Source organism: Larimichthys crocea, chromosome III (genome assembly GCF_000972845.2).
Source record: "Larimichthys crocea isolate SSNF chromosome III, L_crocea_2.0, whole genome shotgun sequence".
NCBI classification, from domain to species: domain Eukaryota; kingdom Metazoa; phylum Chordata; class Actinopteri; family Sciaenidae; genus Larimichthys; species Larimichthys crocea.
The window spans coordinates 9467310-9490191 of NC_040013.1; the positions used below are offsets into that span (position 1 = coordinate 9467310).

Consider the following 22882-nt stretch of genomic DNA (forward strand, 5'->3'; position numbering starts at 1 on the left):
TCTAAACTGTTCCCCCGTGTCGGGAGTAGCTGCCATGACAGAGAATAAAACGAGTGAAATGTAGAGTTTGTAGTGAACAATGTGAGGATTGGCTTTCTCTCTACATGGTGTGTGGAAGGCCAGAATATTCTTCTTCTTCTTTCTTTTTTTTCGCTCTGTCTTGAAGGGATTCTTTGTGTTTTGTTGATTTCTGTCAAAGAAATAGTTTGGGAAATACACGTGTTTGCTTTCCTTACAAGAGTAGGTTGAGAATATTTATATTGAGCTCACGTCTGTGTGCTCGAGTAGAGAGCTGGGACTGGTTTAGTCTAGCGCAGCATAGAGACTGAAAGCAGGCACCGATTACACGGTGTATCTTGTTTATGTAATCCATACATATAAAGAAATGTAAAAATGACTCACTTTAAAGGGCATGAAAGAGGTATCTCTCAGCATGATGGCTTAGTCGTTCAAGTTGCGCCTCAAAGATAGAAGAAAGTTACAACTTTTCCCCAAACACCAGCTCTGAAAAGGTTATCCTCAAATCCTTTTTCTAACTGTGGATTTAGATGTTGCCCTGTTCAAAGCAGTTTGGAGGACGGGAGAATCAGAAGATCGATTACAGCTTCCTCTTTCGCCACTTTTTTTGAGTTTCAGATGTCTCAATCCTCTCAGCCTCCCAGTTCTTCTGTTGGGTTTTTATAAATGTTGTCCTGAAAAACCTTTCAGCTTCTTTCTAAACAGTTGCCAGCTGGGGAATCCTTTCGTTTCCGTCTTCTACGTGTCAACTCATATTGTACTGACAATTTCTTCTTCCCTTAGACATTTCCATGCCCCATGAACCTGACTCTAAGTTGCATTCATTCAATTTGTTGGGGTCACATTTCTCTGCACTGTCATCCCCTGGTTAGCAAGTCAAACCTTGTCTTGGGGACATTTCTCGGGCTATGGCATCGGTTGACAGATGCGGTCAGTGAGCGCAGGTTCTGGTTCTGGTCTTGGTACAACGATGCCATTAAATCTGGCAACCGCACTGTGACGACAGGGTTTTTTTGGTACGCTGTGCCCAACATTTCCTGTAACCACAAATTGCCAGTCTCGCGTTTCTCTTTTTGTGTGAGTTTAAATTAACAAGATACACAGTGACAAAAACACCTTAGGATGCTGTGCAGACTCGGTTGTCATCATGAAACGCACTGAACAGATGAAAACTGCTGTTTAGTGAGAAATAGCTCCGGCAGTTACATGAATTGTCATCATTACATGGCTGTTTGAGCACAGATTAAACCAACGAGATCCTACATGTTGGGCTTTAGAGGTGTTGATAGGCGACAGGCTATTTTCCAGCAGCTATTCTTAATGCTAAGCTATCCTAAACATGCTTTGACTTGTACGATGCACAGACCGATCTTCGAATGCATCATGTCTGCATCGTCATCTCTCAACAGATCAAAAGAAGTTGCAAATGAGCTGCAAACAAAACTTGTGGCGTCGTGTAAAAAAAGTCAAATCTGTCGGATCCGGCTTGTGTGAAATTCAGAAATGCCACCACTAGAGTGAGAAGTCCATAAGTAGCACGCGACGCAAACAAACTGTAGGATTCGACTCCCACGTCGGCTGACTCGACGCTTATCCAGTCACACATCGCGCAGATCGAGAAAAAACACTCTGCAATCTGTGTCACACGTACCGTCGCGTTTCGAGTCATCCAGGTATAGCCGAGAGGGGAAAAAAACAACAAAAAAAACAGAGAGGAATCCTAACTTTAACTTTTTTTTTCTCACATGTTCAGCTGAAAATGTAATTTAATGGGGGGTTTTTAGCCTTACCAACAGTTACCATGGCAGTCGTGTGATGAGTGACAGCGGGAGCTTATGAGCAACCAACAGTGTGGTGAACTATTTCTGTCTGGCTATTTCCAGTATTAATGTGGATCCACTTGAGGTCAAGACAGGTTATATTTATTACTTGAACTGTGACTTGCTTTAACTGTCTTTTGTTTGCAGCATAATCAACACAAGTTGTGTGTTTTTTTTTCTGTCTTGTGAGACTTTAAAGGTGTAAAGGCATCATGTTTTAACAGCTTGCTTTAACTATCACCCATGGCAACTTTTTCTTCTTTCCCTTCCAGTCAGTGAGGTGTTGTCTTAAAGATTCCTAAATGAAGAAAATAAGAGCTGTGATATTTAATTAGACTCATGAAATTGATTTGCATTCAAAGCGAAATGCCACTTTGTCCTTTATGGTAATGGTTTATTTAGTCTGTGACCTTCGATTGCTTGAGTCCATAAGATGTAGAAAATGTAGCGAAAACACAAAATGGAGAAACAGAGGACGGTGAGAAAGGAAAAGGGAAGGCACTGACTTCTCAAGCTCTCACTGTTCAGCTCACACAACCGCTGTCAAGTAGGTCAATGCGACAGGCTTGACTGATTTCTCTTCTGTAGTGTTTTTGTACAGGCTCTCGCTGAGTCGGTGACACGGTGGATTCACCTGTTTGATAAAGCTTACACAAATGCAGGGTGAACTGTGTGTCTGATCTTGCGTGTTGAGGCCTCGGCGGGCTTCGTTTCAACCATAGCGATGGGGGAGGGGGGGGTTCATTTAGCAGGACGCGGGAAAGAATAATTAAATCAGCAAAAAGTTTAAAACACGGCGATGAAAAGTTCGTTTAAAGTTCATCAAATGCCATGGGACAAATGATGATCTTTAAGCTTGGGTGCTCGTTTTCTAGGGACAAATAATCACCATGGGGACCATCTGAGCCCATCTTATTAAAGTTGTCTCTTTTCACAATCGTACATTTTGCAAAATGTTGAGCATAATGACATGTACCCTCTTCCTGCGCACTCCGGCTGCTTCAAAAAGAACACATTTGACTCATAATAGACCTCATTAGACTCGTATTGAATAAGCTCGGAGCTGGTGTAACTTTGCTTCGCTGTTAGCTGCCTTTTTGCCTCTGTGTGTGTGTGTTCCATTAGAGAATTAAAGATTAATTGCCAAATTTCTCCACTTTAAAGCATTGATTAATTATGGGGAGAATCACTGGTGGATCCAGAAGATTAATGTCGTTAGATTCGCCCCCTTTAGATAGCTATTGATTTTGATTTGCTCAAAAATGCCTGTCTTCTCTTCCCAGGAGGGCAGAGGCTGTATAAAGCGCAAGCAATGTGCCAGCCAGTTCTAAATTACATTTTGTGGGGCATACAGCTTAAAATATGAGCGTCGTGAATTAAGATTCACTTAATTGGACAGCAAGTGGTTGCACCAAAAGAGGTTACCAATGGCAACAAAGGATCAAATACTGTATTACCTTCAAAATCACTATTCAAATTAGGCATTAGCGAGGCACAGGTAGATTAAATGTAGCATTTGTTTCCTTTTAACATCAAGCTATTCTTCCTGGTCTTTAAATCGAGATACTGTCTGCAACATTTCTATTTCTGTCTCCGTTCTAGCCTCGGTTTATGTTGTCTCCTACTGCCCACGAGTGATGCACAGTATACAGTCGCAGAGGCAAAGAAGAAGACAATTGTTTTGTTTTTTTTTCTTCTTTTTTTTGCGGTTGTCACATTTTTACTGTTCAATCTCAGTCTCAGTCACAACAAATCAGAGCAACCGAAGCATTTTGTCTGTTGGAGACAGAGCGTTCTTTATTTTTTTTGTGCACCACTGGGAGGTAGTCTTCCAAACACGGGATTATGCCCATTGTGATCTGCCTAAGCACACCGAATTAGCCATATTCTCATGAAATCGCATGAAAGCCACTTTGAAACGTAGGATACGTCTGATATGCCTGTGTCAAGGGAACAGGCGCCATATCTGTCAGCGCGTGATCTCAGATTCAATTATGGTTCCATTTTAAATGAGACGTCTTTGTTGTAAAAAAAAAAAATCCCAGATTGTAGCGCTTTGAAATGGAAAGGGAGTAATTCACGAGACCTACGTGTGATCTGCGGAAAAGACTTGTATCAAACGGATTTGTGATGCCAGTCTCTGTAGAATATTCATCCTCTTTTTCACCGCAGGTATATTTAACTTTGCATGGGAATGGAGGATAGATATGAGAGCATACATGAGTGTGTGTGGCTGGGAAATTGCAAAAACACAGCTGTTTTAGGTGTAAAATCAGAGAACAGTCATGCATTTGGAGGCCTTGGTAGCAGGCTCAACATGACTGGGTGGCTAAAACTAAGATATATATCTTCTGTTTTTTTGTCCTTCTTTCATTCTCACACTTTTTTTTATTGCAGTGCTTGAATATAATACTTCAATGACAACAACCCTCACACAAAATATATCCTCAGGTACTGACTTAACTGTAAGTTTCAAGTGGATGTCTGCAAGGCCCTCCATCCCAAACCTGTTGAACTCAAATCAATAGAGCTAAGATGGACCATTGGTTGCAGGTCACGTAAGCTATGTTGGGAGAATGTTTGTCTCTGTGATTGAACTGTCCCCTTGGTCTACGTTAATTGAGCTCCCTGTAATCACACGCAGGCCCATATGATCAGTGTCTGCAGCCCTGGAAAAGGTGGTTGAGATTATCCTCTCTCATGGTTGTTCCATTTTGACGCCGTAATCGAAATGGATTTTTGTTTCCTCTTGTCGTATTCTGACTCATGAGCGCCAAATTTTTCAGAGGAAGTGTTTCATTGGTATTTATGAACGGTGGAAGCGTGGCTCTAGGAGTGTTGGCTGTATGTCTGCTACTACTTTGGTCTTGACTGAAATATCTCAACAAATGTACTGTTAGATGAGATTTTGTATGGACATTCATGGTACCCAGAGGATAAACCATAATGACTTAAGTCTCTGATTTTATCATGCACCACCTGCATATTAAAGTTTTTATTTACTTTTCATCTATTGGATGGATTGGTGGTAAAACCTGTAAAGACATTCTTGCTTTTGCAATTTTTTTTTCCTCTAAAGCCACAAAGGTGACCTTTTTGTTTTTTGGTGAATTATTTTCGACAGTTGTTTTGTTGTGGATTGCCCACAGGATAAATGTTAATGGTCCATCATTTGCAAACTTTGTGGTAACGGTGCTTTGGTGTTAATTATGAATTAGCATGCTAACATGTTAAATAAGATTGTCGACTACAGGAACTTTCCCAAGTAACTAGTAACATTGACTGGAGTTTAAATTGATCTATGGTGACATTATATAATTAGAAACGTAGCTCTATTCCTATTATGTGATAGTTCTTAGGTTAAAGCTGCTCAGACACATACATTTGCTATTTTTGGAACAACTTTCCTTTAACAGCAAACGATACACCTCATGTACAGAATTCCAGTATTTACTGTTATTTTCTCCATTTCTTCCTCTTGTCCGTGTATGTTTATGACATGGAGACATACAGCCTTGGGAAAAGTGCAAATTTTTCACTCAAGCTGAAACGATTTCAACTGGTGCGGATGTGCCTTTGCCTTAATTTGCACCTCCCTCGGCAAAGCTGTGTCTGTTTGCATTGACTTTATATGCACCTCTAAAGTTTGCTGTGTGTTCAGTCTTAGCATATCTTTAGAAAACATAACGGCATGAACAGAGAGATACATTTATACAATAAAGAATTGCCTAACTTTCTGTTCCTGGACATATATATAGATTTGAAAGTTTTTTGTTTTTTTTTCTTTTTTGGCAAAGCAAACTTTTTGTGTGTTATTACAAAACAAATGGAGCTGAACTGAGAAGATAAATAGTAAGAAAAACATTTCCTTTGTCTTGCTTTCAGCTATTGTGACTTCACCATCAATTGAAATAAAACCATTTACCCACTGCTCTATTCTAACTGTGAAAGAAGGAATGTAAAAATATAGAGTACTCTCTACAAGGCCTTGGACCAAAGTGGTTCTAAATGAGTGAGCAAGTCCTCTTTGTCCTCTGTGGATGCACTTGCAATCACATCACAATAAATCCCTTTGCAATAATGAATGAGATACATGCTCAATTCATCTTCCCAGTATAGCTGGGCTTTGTACAAATATTTCTTTGGGTGAAAGCAATTAACTGCAGTGATGCTTTAATGTGACACTGCAGAGCTGAATCGTACCTCAGATGGTGGACCAAAATAGGATCCAAGGTGTTTCTTCTTTAGTTAAATTCATTAGGGCGGAGAAGCCATTATCTCAGCAAACTGCCATGGCTGAATAATTAATCATCCCATCACTTGTTTGTTTGACCCAAATGTATAACATTTATCCTTCGCTCTTCACCTTCTAATGAATTCCCATGTTTAATTTGTAGAAAAAAAAAAAGTTGACTCTTCATTCGATTCGTTTAGGCAACGTCCTGGTGGGCTTTTGATTCAGCTTATGCATTTTGAATTGCAGTTATGTGGCACTTTTGAAACCCAAGGTCAGGACTGCCTTGAGATATAACAAAGGTCTTTTAGGTTTCAAAGATATGACTGCATAAAAGATTAAAAGGTGGCAGGTTTTGAGTGTTTCTTTATGTGTTAGAGATTGAGTCATCTTGATTGTCGGCTTGCACATTGTAAAAGTAAATATTCAGACCTGATGTGTCAGAGCATGGGGTCGGCTGTTTGATGTGTCGCATACGAACATGAAGTTATTGTTAACGCTTGTATTTCACTTCAACACAGACAACATCATAAGGTGAATGCCTCCATTCTTGGGGAGGAATGTGTGCACACATTGAACAGTTCTGCTGCTGTGACATTGATGTGTCAATGGTTCAGGGACTATTTAAAATCCTTAAAGTGGCTATAATTGATATTTTGTAATATATCAGTGACAACGTGAAAAGAATGTGATGTATAAAAAAAGTCCTTCATAGGAATTAACCAACAAGACTGCTCTCCTTGGCTTTACAGAGCTTCATAGTGAGTTTACTAAAGCTGCAACTTGACTGTTTTAATTCACTCTCACATTCATTATTGGTTGTATTCATTGTTATTGGGGATCTGCTGATTATTTTCTTGCTAAATCAATGAGTTGTTTGGATTAATAGTAAGAAATGTCAAAAACTATTTCTCAGTGGCCAAGGTGACCTCTTTAAATCGCATATTTTGTCCATTTAGGAAGCTGCAACCAAAAAATAGGTTGGAAAAACACATAAACTTAATTAATATGATACTGTAATAGTTGCCAATGTTGTCTGTTGATCCACCAGTTCATTAATGGAAGTACAAAGTGACATGGCAGGTGTCTCAAATTGGTACTTTGGTACAATACTTGAGAAAATGTACTTAATTACTTCTCTCCACTGGGAAGTATGTGAATTAATGTGTGGCTTTTATATTAAAACAGACAAAATGCCATGTTTTTTTTGTTTGATTTTGAAAAGCTGACATTTTGGAGCTACAGTATAAGGCTTTTTACATGCCAATGACCAAAACACCACGACAATAGCAGGCAAAGGTGGATATAGATTTTGCTTGACAATAACTGCGACTGATCATGCATGTGCCTGCACGACAATGAGGTTTTCATGTTTTATAACCTTTTTAAAAGATTTTGCTTTATTGAAAAGGAATATTTTAAGCAGCTTATAAAAAAAAAAGAACAAATCTGAAATAAATCAGGATGTGACTAACTTTCTGTTGGTCATACTTTGACCCCTGTGTCTTCAGTGTGTGACTGCACTATGATGCTCTTGTGCCCGTGTCATCAATTAAGACACAACGTGCTAAAGCGTTACTGTTCTAATGGCGTTATAATGAGCGTGCACCACGGAAAACAAAATAAATACTGGAGACACCGAGAAGCTATTCAAAGAGTTTATTTTCCAGTGAGTGTATTTCTTGTGTAAAGACTTGTGCCACAGGCTGAAGGCAGAGACAATTGGCTTTCAATCAGACAAGAGCTTAGAAACTCACTCTTTGTCTCAGACATTTGGATTTAAAAGGGAGCCAAAGATCAAATTGCACTTAAGAGACAAAGTGTGAGCAATGACTGTTTAATGATGCCCTTTGTTTATTTTCTGGGAACTTCACTTTCTAATCTCCTGGACACTGTGAAGGCTTGCCAAGGAGCGGTGCCACATAAAAACCCCTTGATTTCTTATTTTATCTGTGGACAACCAATTGATCGCCCCCCTCCGCCCCCATCCCTTCTCCTGCACCCCCAAAGAGATAGGCCCACGCTGTCCATCCCGCTCTCCAATCAGATTATTTAGACCAGGCTATTTCAGGAGGAGAATGAGGCACTGGGTGGTCAAGTACTCCTCAGTGTCTCCCTGAGACAAGTGTGCAAAAAAAAAAAAAGAAAAGAAAAGAAAGAAAGACCTCTGAAATTTCCCGGGATCTTGACACATCTAATTGAGATTTCATGCCCTATTTTCTCACAGATTCGAAAAAGCTCGCTCTGTTTTACCGCAAGCAGTATTTCCCCGAGGATCGAGATGAAAGAAAATGTTTTCAGGTTTTATTTGTTTTTTGTTGTTGTTGCTTTAAGGGTTTTATTTATTTATTTATTTTTTTTATCACGCTACAGCAGCTTTTCAATAAAAAGTGCCTTTTTTTTCCCTTTTTTTTTTGTTCAGTAGACAAAAGTAACTGCGGTTGATTTGGTTTGTCTGTAAGGTGGTGCAGAAGTGAATTCCAATAAACGCTGTGTCTTTCATCAGAAGTATTCAATTTGACTGCGTGCATAGATTTGTCATGATTGTTGTGAAAAGAAGAAAAAAAAAGCAATCATTCATAGCTGCTCTCATCCCTGTTTTTATTCATATGGCCGTCTCAGAATGACTTCAGCTCTTCTTTGTTGTCAATCAAAATGTTTGACAAAGGACCAATAACACTTCTTTCAGTCTTCTTGACCTTGAATACATGATCTAAGGAAACTTGTTCTACATGTAGTTCTTTACCGGACTGGAGGAGCTGCTGCCAGTACCGGTTTTATTATATTATATTGTAACGTAAAAATTCCTCTATGATGATGTGGTATATTTTCTTACAAGCATTTCATAGTATTTCATTGATCTCTCCTAATGTTACAGTTGAATGGGAAATATGTCTGAAAGAACTTGCAATGACCCCTCTCTGAGTGAAGAATAAGCGTTCTATAGTATATGACTTTTTTTTAGTAAATGGCAAGAGGTTCTTGCTGACCTTTTGCTCTCTCTCTCTTTAAACAGAATATCCTATATCCTTAGTTGGTAAAGACATGTATGGCAAAGTCAGCTATAAAGGATAAACAACAGAAGTTGGTCCCATAAAAGGACATTCTCAGAATATATATTCGTTTGTCTATCTGTGTGTATAAAAGCTAAACCGGGAGAAGAGGGGTTACAATTCGGCATGGGGGAATTGGATCAAGGGATTCAATCAGGGGATGCATCCCAAACTCACTTGTTTCTGTGAATAAAGTCCTAATTATTCAATGCAAGATGAGTGGCGGTTGTTTTTCTTTTCAAGCAATCCACAAACCGACTTCGGCAGCCACAGAAAGTCACGACAAAGGTTTTCATATTATGTCTCCAAAAGACAGCCAATATACCCCACTTTGGGCATGGATTTAGACACAGGTGTAGAACAATACACAAGAAAATAATTGATTTTCAATAAAGTCCCACATTAAAGGATCAGTGTGTAGAATTTAATGTAATCTCGTGGCGTACTCGTCCACTCGCCCTCCCATTCTAAGCGTGAGGAAGAAGCTACGTTGGCTTCCAAACTATAGAGCAGAGCAACTATTTTGTTTATACATTGTAAAAACATGGTGGACTCAAAAGCATGTGTAGCTCAAACAAAAACAGAACAATTTTTGGTTGATCGTAAAGTTCTGAAAACATGTGTATTGATATTATATTTAATTTCTGCCATATTCTGTAAATAGACCCGCCCCCTAAAACTTACACACTGCACCTTTAATTTGTCTAGCTGTGTTACTGTATGTGCCATTATGTGTCACAGTCATTTTTGTCCCTGTGCTCTTGCTATGACATCACCCAGTCTTGCATTACATAGCGCTAACAGTCACGGTGGGAGCTATGGCTTCCCAGCAGGACCCATATTGGATGGTCTGCAATCAATGACATCATCCACAAGCATCATAGAAGTTGATGCTACCAGAGGGAAATATACAAAAAGAGGCTGATCTCAGCCCCACCAAGACTTTTTCTTTCTTTCTTCCTTCTGGTTTAAAGTCGATGACATGACAGTCAGACATTAGCGTCACAAGAGTAAAGACATTAAATGATCGCATTCATTCATTCATGTTCTTTCTGTTTCTGTACTAAATTACTTTGAATTAATGTTTTTTAGAAGAAGAAGAAGAAGACGTGCTTTTGATTGAAGTCAAGGGGTTAGGGGTTATACATGACCTAGGACTGTTACATATGTTTCTAAAGGTCCTTAGTATATTGTAGAATATCAATGCTTAAGCACTCAGATAATACAGGACGGAGGTTGTTTATCGAATGTTACTAGTACACTGTGTTTTAAGTGTTTTTTTCAAAATTTCGTGAACCAAAATTAGACCAATCAGATCCCTAATCCTTTCTCTGCAATGCATTTACACTGTCAGATATATATTGATAGATATAGATATATTTTCCATGGTGTAATCCACCCTTGTTCCAAGTATGTGGGCCGGAAATCAGTTTTGAATGTTTTTATATCATAAATTCTTTATTTCTTTTCTTCGTGTATTTCCATAAATGAATCAAATGAGGGTGGTCCTACAGTTCCAGTGATATATTCACAGAGCCACGCCCAGTTTGCTCCTAATCCAACAAGAGTTAAAAGTTTTGATTTACATGGTAATACTTGAATATTTTCTATCATATTTTTAATATGTGTTGCATCATGTATAGATTTTTTTCAGTGGCTTGGCTAACATACATATATTTGTTGCTTTATGTCTTTCATGCTGTGATCTGTCTTACTCATGTGTTTTATTATCTGTCGCTGTGCATGGGCAACCAAAGTAGTTTCCCCTCTAAGCGTGCACTGTGTGGTGAGATCCAAGTTTAGTTGCCACACCAAAATAGAGTTTGTGTTTTAGCATTGCCAACAGATAAACAGGAGAGTTTGAAGCTCATTTGAGTGCAATAGCTCAGATTTAAGATCTAAGTGGCTTTTTAAAATAACGACGAGTTGGTTCTTGTTCTATTAAATGAAATGTACTAAAGACAGACGTGCAACATGTGAGCTGTTTATACTCAGAAACAATTTCGCAAAGTGCCTGAAGAGAGCCCCGCTCTGTACACTTCTTTATGATCATAGCAATCTTTGTGCTAAAAGAGAGAGAGGCACATTCAGAGAGATATTTTACAGCAGCACTGCTTATGACCCTCTTTTGCAGCCTTTCAGGAGGCTCATCTCGAACACGTCTGCCCGGTCCCAGCAGGGAGCATTAATAATCACCTCCATGCAACTCTGAGACCATTGTGACACAAAAGGGATCCCGTACAGAGAACGTTAATGTCTCAAAGGAACCTTTATTGACATCTTAGTCCAACTGCTAGAATCTATCGGAGAGACAAGAGCACGTGTGTTTGATGAAATGCTGCCCTGTCATCCTCGCAGGATGCCAGTAAGTGTGCGGGGAGGGGTGCGGAGGTCAAGAGCGCTCACCCTTGACATTTAATAGCAGGAGGTGGGACCTACTGGATCAGTCATACAGATTATCAATGAGCAGAGAGGAGATGAGAGGATCCAAATGGAGAGGTGGGAATATTTTATGACTTGTACCAGGTCAGTACCTTCATCTGTGCGTGGTCACCTGTAAAAGAAAGCATCAGTTTTTATTAATAAAATACATTTTTCATCACTGCACTGTACCTTAAAGTCATTAATTTTCCTTTGCTGTGGGCTGCCGTTTAGATTAATTACTTGCAATTTTTTTAAAGTGTGCAGTGATGGAGAAATATTTTTATATAGAATAAAATATCTCATAGTTTAGTATGTGGCAAGAGATCCAAACATGGATTATTATAATGTTGAAGTTTTTAGGACATGTAGACCTATACAATCTCACACACACATACACACAGAAAAGGCATAGACATGCAAATAAGGAAGAGATATTGAAGTGATGGGCAGCCGTGTAAGGGCACCCTAGAAGCAGTTCTGGGGTCCAGTGGCAGTGCCCAGGAGGTGAACTGGCACCTGTCCATCCACCAGTCCACCCCTCATACTGTGGTCCGTGCTCAACATGAGCTGGCCACCCTTTGGTTCCCAAGCCAAGTGTACTGAAGTAAAACATGCCATGTTTTCTTCTGAGATCAGCATAAAGTAGCATATAAGTAAAGTATAAGTTTCTGTGCTCGACATCCACTACATATATTACTACTGATTATTTCTACCATTACAGTTTTTAGTTAGTAGATGATTTGATGCATCTGTGTCTCTCTATCTCTATCACAGGTTCCACTGTTACTGTAACCATTTTATCATTAATTGTAATTGTACAATATGTTTGTGTTGATTTGTTCTGTACACGTGACATCTATTGCACGTCTGTCCGTCCTGGGAGAGGGATCCCTCCCCTGTGGCTCTTCCTGAGGTTTCTTTCACCTTTTCTTCTTGTTAAAAAGGTTTTTTGTGGGCATAAAATAATTAACTTAATTAAAAGAGCGCCCCCTTCTGTGCAGAGTCAGTGACTAATTATTGACCTAGAGCAAGTAAAAAAAAAAACAAACTCTAATGCAATCCATACTGTCCAAATGAGACCTTGGCGCTCCACATTAGAGAGATGGATTAGGTTAATGACCCCAGCATTGACCTACATTCCCCACCGACGGGGGGTGTACATATTACACATAGGTTCATATTTGTGGCCCTGAAATATAGATGGATATCTGATCTGCAGTCAGGTTTGGATGCTGGCGCTTTCTCTCCATTAGAGTTATATTGGTTTACAGTAAAGAGTCCCCTGATGAACCTGTTTGCCACCTTTTAGCCCATGGCCGGTAAGCACTGTCCAGCATGACATAATTGCAAACTCCCAGATGAATATTATGTTCTTGTAACCAAAATCCTCTTGAATTATTGTCTTTTGTTTTATTCCTGCTTTTAGTTCTTTATATTGTGGTTATTATTTGAGAAATTTCCATTTCTTAAAAGCAACATACAGATTACATACGTTGTTAAAGGTATTGCTTTAAGGTCGTCCATTGCACAGCCCACCCTGGGTGTGGTCAGGAAGCACTGTGAGTATTAGAACAGGAAGTTCAACGGATGTAAGCATGAAACTTTAAAGACAAAGGCAAAAAACTAAGTTCCAAACAATACAAGTAATATTTGATTTGACCACTGAGAGGGTGAAATATGTCCATTTTCCACTCTCCCACACTTTAACTGTGCTTCTTTGTCTCCTTGGTGGAATCAAGATGGTTGTTTCCTTACTGCTCCCTGGGTACGGTGTAGCTGGCCAGGAGCATGCTGTGAGGTCCTAACAGGGAGATGGTGCCGGACCAAAGCTACAGGAGTCTTGTAAGATTTTTCTAATGATTGTTGCCTTGGCTGCCACACAGGGAAATCTCCCGAGTAGCATAATATTTAATACACCAGTGTTCAGAGCGGTTTCTCTTTCTTGCATTTGTTCAACCCCAAGCCAAAATTATTGACTGCTAGACTGTGATAATGTCTCTGTGGATTTGGCTTTATGTAAAGTCAGACTTGGAAAGAAGAAGCCCAGCAGTACCTGAAGTGAAAGAGATGGTTTGTCAGTTTGTTCAGTAGACAAGAAAAATTAGTTTAGCAGCCCCTCTATATTTTTCCTGTCTACGTCTATTCCTGGAAACAAGTCACACAGAAGTACTGGTGCCCTTGCAGTTCCCTGAATTATCCTGATGTATTGACCCTTCCTTGTGTCTGATCTTTTAAATATAATCTACCTACCCAGTAAGTCTTCCTGACATTCTTTTGAGACACACTTCCACAAATCACCATTAAAAATAAGGGTAAAAGGTCCGTGTTCTCTTTCATTTTAAGAATTCTTATATGCTATCTAAATGCTAATGATCTAATTGATATTTGTGGGCATGAATAACTTCCCCAAAGCAAGACTCAAACATGTGCTGTCATCAAGATGTAAAGCCTGGAAATACCTTTTAGAAGATTGATTTTGAATAATTTATATTTTATTTATTTTTTGTCCTCACCTTTTTAAAATGTTTTCATTTTGCAGATTTCAAAGCGTGTGAGCCAGAAAAACATCAAACTATACTGTGAGTGGAGCTATAATTCAACATCACATCCTACAGGAAAGTCTTGTACTCGGTATGGTTAGGAGCACATGATTCATATCCTCATAGATTATGTACTCGTGTCAATAGTGCACTATTTCCCTGTGCTTTATCATTTTCTACTAACAGGAATTGATGCATGGCGTGCATCGGCGGACATCATTCACAGTGGCAACTTCAGAATTATTACACCTGTTTTAATATTTTCATTTTGCAAGTCCAAGTTGTTATTGACTTTTTACTTTTAGGTAACCTTGAAGTACTGGGAATGTTTATACACAAGGAGCGTCCATTTTGCTTTTGGAATAATGGCGTCAAAACACTTTGACAGTGCAGGAAGTGAGTGTATTTCTAATGCATTTCTAAGCATAGCATATAATACACAGCATACTCAGAACATATACTGTACTGTGTTTATATAGTGCAGTATGATGAGCCTGCAAGATGTATAAAATTGAGTAGCATTCCATATAATCTTTATTTCTTATATGATTTTGTTTGGTAGCTGTGCACACCATAGACACGTCAACACCTTTCTCATAATTCACAAAAGAAAAACTAAACAAATACAGTTATTTTTGGGATTAATGGAACAGGTATAGTCATATTTTCAATTAAACCCACTAAAGTACATACAAATGTACATATGATATCTGATATCTGATATCTCTTGTTTTCAGACAATTTAGTGCAGTCGTCCAACAGCGTGTTATGAAATGATGTTTCTCATTGCTTCTTATTTGCTGTGGTTTTCTAACGCTCTCCAGGACACTTTATACTTCATTACAGGCTTTAAAATGAAAAATATGAAGCATTTTCTTGTTAGATGTGTTTCCTTATTTCATTCTAAATTTCTACTTTTCCATTTATAACACATTTCTTTAGCCTGTATCTCTGAATCGGGACTACTTTTAGTATATTCGCATCACTTTTTAAATTATTTGTACAATATTTGAAATACATCTGAATCACAACATGTGTGATGTGCATGCATAACTTCTTTTTTTTTGACACCATTACCAGTCAATGATAGCATGCTGCTTTAATAGCACCTTTCCAATGAGTGAAGTGTGTTTAAGGTAGTTTAGGATTTACATGCAGACCATTTAACAGCATGCCATCATCCTGCCACTCATTTAAAGTGTTGAGCACCTGAACATACATGTATCTGTGGGTTTACAGGATAATATGTAAGATGTCATTGTGTGGTACTGGTCCTGTTGTGTTTTCCGCAGTGAGCTTATGAGCTTACAGCCTTTTTTTTTTTTTTTTTTTTTTTGCCACTGCTCCTGTATCGGCTTATATGTTTCAAACAGTATTTGCTCCTGACAGCATTGATCTCCCTTTTTTTTGTCCCTTCCTCCACCCGCTTGTATCCATGCGAGTCTAACTGTTGCTCCACCCTCTGAAAAAGATGCACACGGGATAAGAATGCGACCGCTCCTCGTGTGTGTGTGTGTGTGTGTGTGTGTGTGTGTGTCTCACACTGCTGTAACAATCACTGCAAAGAAAATGCAAGAAAGAAAAAAAGCTCAAGCAGAGAGCGTGTTTCTATTGTTTCAAATGTGCCAGGGGAGTCCGTATTAACGCCCACCTTTTGTTTTGGAGCCGATAGGTCGAGTATTGAGTGGCTGATCGTTGACTCTGAGGCAAGACAAGGAAAGAAAAGCGTGTAAAGGGGCTGCTCCGCACATCCTGGAGACCTGCGCTGTCCTCGGTGCTGAAAAGCTCGCCCTAACGCACCGACACTGATTTCACATGTTTTTGTCTGGACACATGATGATGGGAGAGATGGTGAAATGATGCAGGCAGTGATGTGGCAAACACATAAATAAATTAAAAAACATAGAGAGCAAGACAAGAGTTTTATTGTGCGGCACACACAAAACTAAAACCACTTTCTCGGGTTGCTGCTGGTGCTGGTGGTGGTGGTGTTATTCCCTCCTGCTGCACCGTGCGTGTCTTTGGCGAGGCGATGTTTGACTTCAAATGCCATATTTAGGAAAAGGGAGAGGGAGGAACACACACACAAAAATATATATATATAAATAAATAACTAAAAAAGATAAGGTGCTTGATCGCTTTTGAGTGACTCGGCCGAGGACGAATGGCGTCTTGTGATTTTAGAAAGACGCTCAAGCCCCAACGAGGACCGCGTCAGAGCCAATGGCGTTGGAGAGCTCCTGTGTGCATAAGCGGTGGATGGAGCTACTCTGGGTATACTTCCGCGTCCAAATGCGTGTTCGTGTGTAGGTTGAATGGATGAAACGGAGAGAGCGGAGAGGTATAGGCATGCTGTGATACGGCCCTATATATTTGCCGGCAGGACTATCTTCCTTTTAAAGACAACCTCCTCCTCACATTGGTTTCCACTCAGTGATGTCGCGTATTTGTGTGGCGCACCTGTAAAGAGCGAGACAGGCAGAAGCCGGCTTTTTTAATTATTTGATTCCTTTTAATTTCTTCTGTTCCTTTTTCCCTTTTGGTTTTCATGCATTTGCTGAAAGGAACCCATTTCTGTGTTTTGATTTAATAAATATTTCATTTCCTCATTTTATCTTGTTTGTGTTTGGCTTTTTATGTTTCCAAGTTTGAACTAAAGAGAGAGCGGAATTCATCATTTTACAAGCTATTGGCCAGGTGTTTTTCATTCAGAGATTGTTTGCCCTAAGGACGTCCATAACTTTCATTTATAGAAACGGTAAGATATTTTTTACACATTTGCTCATTCACCTGAAACATTTCAAAGCGATATTTTTTAATCCTGTGTCAGTTCTTTAGAGGGGGACAGTGTGTGCAGCAGATCATGCCTTCCCTGTAGTCTCAGGCTATCTTATTGCATGTAAACGCGATAGGAAAGTCACCGTGATGCATTCATGTTTCCATTGACGGCTGATTTTTTTTTTCTTTCTTTCTTCTTTCTTCCAACTCTGAATTGCGGCTGCCTTGGCCATATCACAGACTTACACGACAGGATAAGAACGGCTATCTCCGCACATGTGCTCATTTCAAAACCATCCCTGTGTTTCAGACATGGACGGACGCATTTATTGCTCTCGTGTGGAGAAATATAGGCCTTTTGGTAGAGAGCTGAAACGTGGGATCCGCATAGTAGTCGGTTATTTTACCGCATCTAAAGTAAAAAAAAACGTTATTATGTTGGGATTAATAGACTACCTGCGTTGTTTTATGTGTAGTATTTCATATCAGTAGTTGAAATAATAGCTGTAGTAAACAAACTGAGCAAATTTACTTGATTTCTTTCTTTAAATCTGAGCTGAAAACTTGTATTTTATTTGGAATATTATTTTTCAAATACAAACGTGATTTAAACTAAGTAGGCAAGATATTGTTTTCTTTGATTTAAATGTAAAATAGGCTCATGTGGCTAAAGATCCAGTGCATTTCTCTAAAATGAGTAATGCTATATAGGTTAAGTGCAGCCTGTGTGCTGCGCTACTTGGTGTTTGCTGGATGATATCTCTGCTATAAGTTCTGCTATCATAGGCATGTTTTGTATGGGATTTTTTTTTTTTTTTTTGAATTTCCATGCAGGTGTTAGGCTAATTATAGGGCAGACAAGCTTACCATTCCTTAGGCCTGCTGAAAAAAACACACACTGGATTTTAACCTTTTTTTATTCCAAAGGCCACTTTGTTATTCAGATCTTTTTTTTTTGTATTTTATACTTCTATTAATGCCAACTAGAAATATGCATGTTCTATAGGTGCAAATGCAAAATAGAAAACAGCAACGCTTTGAAAAAAAAGCCCTTCATAATTGCTGTAGGCTAAATCCAAACTCAAATCTCCCATTTTGCTGGGTTCCCCTGAATACCCCAGGGACCCTGGTGGCATCCTGACTCAGCTTTGGGGACCACTGCTCCAGCAAGTCTCCAGTCATTGTTGTGTGTGTGTGTGTGTGTGTGTGTGAGGGAGAAAGAGTGTGTGTGTGTGTGTGTGTGTGTTTTCCCCTTTTTTTGCAGTGACATGTTTTTGCAGTGCAGACTCAGGTTAGGTAGCATGAAGCCGGAAAGTACACCTGCAGCAAATCAATTAGTTAACGGTGTATTCCCTGCGTGGAGACGGGCTGCTCGCTGATTGGTCGAGGCTCTGATTAGTTTACTTGGGGAGGCCGAGTTCCCGCCAGCCCCCCTTAGCCCCCCCTCCTGTTCCTACTGCGCAAAGACTGCGACCAAAAGTTTGATGTCTGCAGACTTTACGTCAATAAATACCCGCGACGCCGATTCAAGACCTCAAGGTAAGACACCACAGAGGAATAGTGCAATAAAAAACAACAACTAGTAACTACCAAAAAAGTGCAAAGAATAAAAAAGCATTTAACGACACAGCTAGCAAGGTCAAGCGAGCGAGCACCACGCAGAGCTCCTTTAGAAAGAGTCGTGCTTTTTTAAAACGTGGTGCATCGTGGTATCCGACTTGAAGCTAGCTAAAATACATGTTGGCAAGCGCAGAAGCAAATTTCGGTGCAAAACTTAACACATGCACGATGAATTTTAATTTAAACGACGCAGGAACCACGCGGCCGTGCCCACGCTTACTAAAAAAAAAAGCTTATCCGTTTTGGCCTTGGTCCAAACCGACTCTGCTCGCCTGGTGTAACTTTATTTTTTAAAACAAGATGGAAGCTGCACTTTTTTTGTGTGTGAAGTTACACTTCAATGCCAAACAAAATAAAAAAAAAATACTAATAATTTGGCCGTGGTTGCCATGGCATAATTTGGACTTTACATGACCCGGGTTTCAGGCGCGTGTCTGCACAGGTGTGTATGATTAATCAATTAGCCAAACGAGGCAGCTCTCACTACTCCCCCCTTAATCAGGGTTCCCACGGGTGCTTGAATTCCTTGAAAATGCTTGAATTTCAATTCAGTGTTTTCAAGGTTGTGAAAATGCTTGAATTTTTTTGTGAAGTGCTTGAAAATGCTTGAAATTTGTGTGATGTCTATTTGTCACTGTTATTGCGCTATGGTAGTTACACAATACACCGCTCACAAGCTGAGAATACAAGCCAATTCACAATTAGTTAAAAATCAAAACAGTCAATCTACCACCATATGAAATAACGCTAATTAGACCTATATTATTATGCCATACAGTGGCACCGCTGCGCTTCCCATGACCATCATGGCAAACACAACTAGTAGGCTACCTATTTGAAGGTGCTGGAAAAATGGAAAAACTGGTGCTTGAAGGTGCTTGAAAAGTGCTTGAATTCCTTCATGAAAAAGGTGTGGGAACCCTGCTTAATGCTCTGCACAGCAGCTAATTACAACTAAACCGGTTTACTTTCTAGTCTAGGTCGCTTTTTAACAGTTTAATTTGCATGCATACAATTTCTGTTAATAATTTGCAAAAAAAAAACTCTTTCAATTTTTGCATTTAAAAGCCAAAACTAGCATGTTTGTAGTTTTCCTATATGGTCATTGTAGTTTTCACCCTGAAAGGCTGTAATCTCTGGTATAAACAAAGGCTTTCTTGCTTTTTTTTTTTTCGTCTATGTGTGTCTGTGCTTTCTGATTGTAACGTCAGTATCTGGCCTTGAATATTAAGCATGAATATATTGAAGCCACAGGCATCATGAGTTATAGCTGGCAGACTGCGGTGAGTAATCTTCAGTTGGTGGGTCATGAAAAGACTACATATCGTGGAGCCAGCAGCTAAGAGCCTGACCGGTTAATTTACCGGGAGGTTGCCAGCGCTGAGGACATCTGTGGTCCTGTGGGTATAGGGTGGGACAGCCCAGAAAAAAAGGAAATGGAGGGGTGCTTACTGAGCGTTTTAAAGGTGTGACACCATTTCTTATACTATGAGTGCAGATTCCTAGTTTGAACATGAGTTATTAGTGAGATTTTCATACATGTGGTGTGATTATTGAACGTGGTTTCTTAATTTAACAGACTAGAAATGCAGTATTTGTTAAAATAGTCGCTGTACTGCTTTTTACCTTATCGCCTCCATAAAATATTTTGTATAACACACACCCCTCTTAATTTTAGTAAGAGCGCACAGATCTTAATTGGCAGCGTATTAATCAACACTCCAGATCTCATGACACCGTGAGCCCTTTAGCATAGCAGGGGAGATGTGTACATGCGCCTTGTTTCTATATACAGATCTGCTGTTCTTAGGCATTTTCCCCTCCTCAGCGTTCATGCAACTTCCACAATATCAGCAGCCTCTGTGCTCCTAAGAGGGACACACGAGATGAGAGCGGTTGTCTTTATGTATTATTGAGCCCCCATGTTTGCCTTTTCTAAATAAAGGCTGCTGACAGAGTGACTAAAATGCAGGACAGTGAATGAACTTCCAAAGGCCACATTACTGTGCTCTGCGCAGCAATGTGTGTTGCTGTCAGAACTGGGTTAGTATACAGTGGGTGGCTTCGGCACAAGAGGAGGAGGAAAAAAAAGCAATTTTGCCCCCTTTGTCCTTCTTAAACGTCCACCCCATCCCCCTTTCTTCTCCTCGTGGCCTCTCCCCTCTTCTCCCCCACCCTCTGCAGTCTGTGGCTGGCACACATGACTGTTTTCATTTGGTCCTTATTGTCTGTCGGCCACAGGGTGGCCCTCCCTCTGCATGTGTGGGTCATTACTGGAGGCCAGCAATACAGTGTTGCTGACCCTGTCACTGCATCACAGCAGCTTTTATGGATCACCACTTCTCATGCTCTCTATAGGTGTGATGTGGTGAGTGTTGCTTTGTGTAGTTCAGTGTGTAGGCCTGAGGTAGTGTGAATATATACCTACCGGTGTCTAAACACTGCAGACATTAATTATTATTGGACAGGAGCTCAGCAGCTGTATTGTCTAAACTTAAATTTCTTAGTCAGTGAAAAATGAAACCAGTTTTTGAGATATTCAGTCAAAATGTCACCTCAGGGCTGCCAAATGAACAATCTCACTTCACTTTCTTCTTAGTTTAAACACTGATATTTCTAGAAGTTTTCATTTCTGTGTTTTGTTGTTTCGAGGGATGATTCTGGAGCAGTGGTATCCAATAAGCCCAGGTTTTAGCACCACAGTCAGCTTCTTAATGTATGGCCTGTGCACCTTTTTTAATAAGTCTGGAAATGATTTACTGCTGTAACATAAACATCATTAGTCTATCTTATCTTATAGCAGTAAGTAGGCTTCACTCTAAATCCATTTTGTGGTGATGTTCCTTTCTGTGAATTACATTTGATTATTCAGAATTAAGTACTAATGAGAGTACTTCTAAGTTAATACTTATTTGAACTAATAGTGTTTGAACAAGCAATTCATTTGATTTAATGAAAACTAAATTGATGATTATAGAGCTGAAAATATGGAGAATATTCTCTTTCACAAGCAGTGACATGTTGATATTTTTATCTTGGTTCTCTAACAGCATCAAGTCAGAAAGAATAAAAAGATGCCTCTGGTCAATTTCAGAACAAGTCAATATTGATGACCATGTGTTGCTGTCTCTTGTGCAATGCAAACTACCCGACTGAATTTGATTTCAGGCGGACTGTGTAGTAAATGTTTCGTGTTTGTTTGTTTTTTTATTTTTCTCTCGACTAGCTGGATTATTCCTTTCTGTAAAAATGTTGAGAAATTGTACACTTCTACTCTCGGAGGCAGCCTGTCAATTATAAGTGAACGTTGCATCACTGTTATTCTGACTGCATCTGCTGCGCTGGAGCTGCTGCATAACTACCCTGCTCTCAGCCCCCTACCCACTGTGGCTCTGCACCTTCAGGGCAAACTTTATCAAAGTATGAAGTATTTTTATGTTGATACAGTTTTTCTCATCTTTAAATCTGGTAGCAGAGCTTGGCGTGAAGATGAACTGAAGACAGTTTTCAGGTGTGGACCTGTGAGCAACACACGTTGCACGTCGTCTGTCCAGCATGTGATGGAAGTTGCATACAAACAGTCTTCCCTTGTTTGTCAAAATTAAGATGATTGAAGTTTGGCAACACAATGGGCCACATTCAATTAGTCAAAGTAGTAAAATCTCCCAAGTTAATAGGATTATTATGTACTTTCATTTTTAATGAAAAGCAAAATCACTTGATGTGTGGGCACAGTGTCGTGGTCACATCACACCTAGTTTTTTGAGTATTAAGGTATTCACAGCATTAGAAGTCCCCGCATTTGCCTTTTGTACACGTCAGTGTGTGGGCAGACGAGTCACATCTGTGTTTTCATCTGGGATATTTTGAACTGTTACTTGTGGGCTTTTAGTTCTCAAGGACAGGCCGTGCATGCAGCGTGTGCACTCTGGAGTTCTTCACTCTGCAGCTTGTCACGCATACTTGGTCAATTTAATCCTCTGAGGAGCTGGTAGCAGAGATTCGTGCCTCCTCACTTTAAGTGCTCAGTGTCACATCAGTACATGCTGATCTCACCGTTGGCTTCAGGTTCAACTTAAAGAAGTTCTGCAGTTAGTCAGATCTGCAAATAGTTTGTTTTTTGACCAGTTATTTTTGTGTACTGCATTTCCCCTCATTGATCTAATGTTTAAGACAGTAGCTCCTGACAGAAATGCCTTAAACAGTATATTGTTTCATATAATCTGACAGTGACAGAAACTAAAACGTGTCATCAAATTGAATGGAACAGTTTTGTACAAAATGACTGGAAATCCTTTTAAAAGTGAGTCTCATATTAGAAATGTGGAAAATGAAAATCATCACAGTGCAGCCTGTTCACTGCATTATTACTAACAGAGTTTAGTGTCTTCAACT

At 39.6% G+C, this 22882-nt stretch overlaps 1 protein-coding gene across 5 annotated transcripts in view; it reads left to right on the forward strand.

Moving 5' to 3' along the window:
* The first annotated feature begins 16369 nt into the window (after positions 1 to 16369).
* Positions 16370 to 22882, forward strand: part of elavl2 (ELAV like neuron-specific RNA binding protein 2) — a 28352-nt gene continuing 21839 nt past the window's right edge. Inside the window, exon 1 of one of the 5 annotated variants that reach the window (XM_010744437.3) lies at positions 16370 to 16847. The gene's annotated coding sequence lies outside the window, so the exon portion shown is untranslated. Of the gene's footprint in view, positions 16848 to 18138; positions 18407 to 22882 lie in introns of those variants that run through there. The other 4 variants (XM_027276655.1, XM_027276650.1, XM_019262044.2 and 1 more) reach the window with 4 other exon arrangements.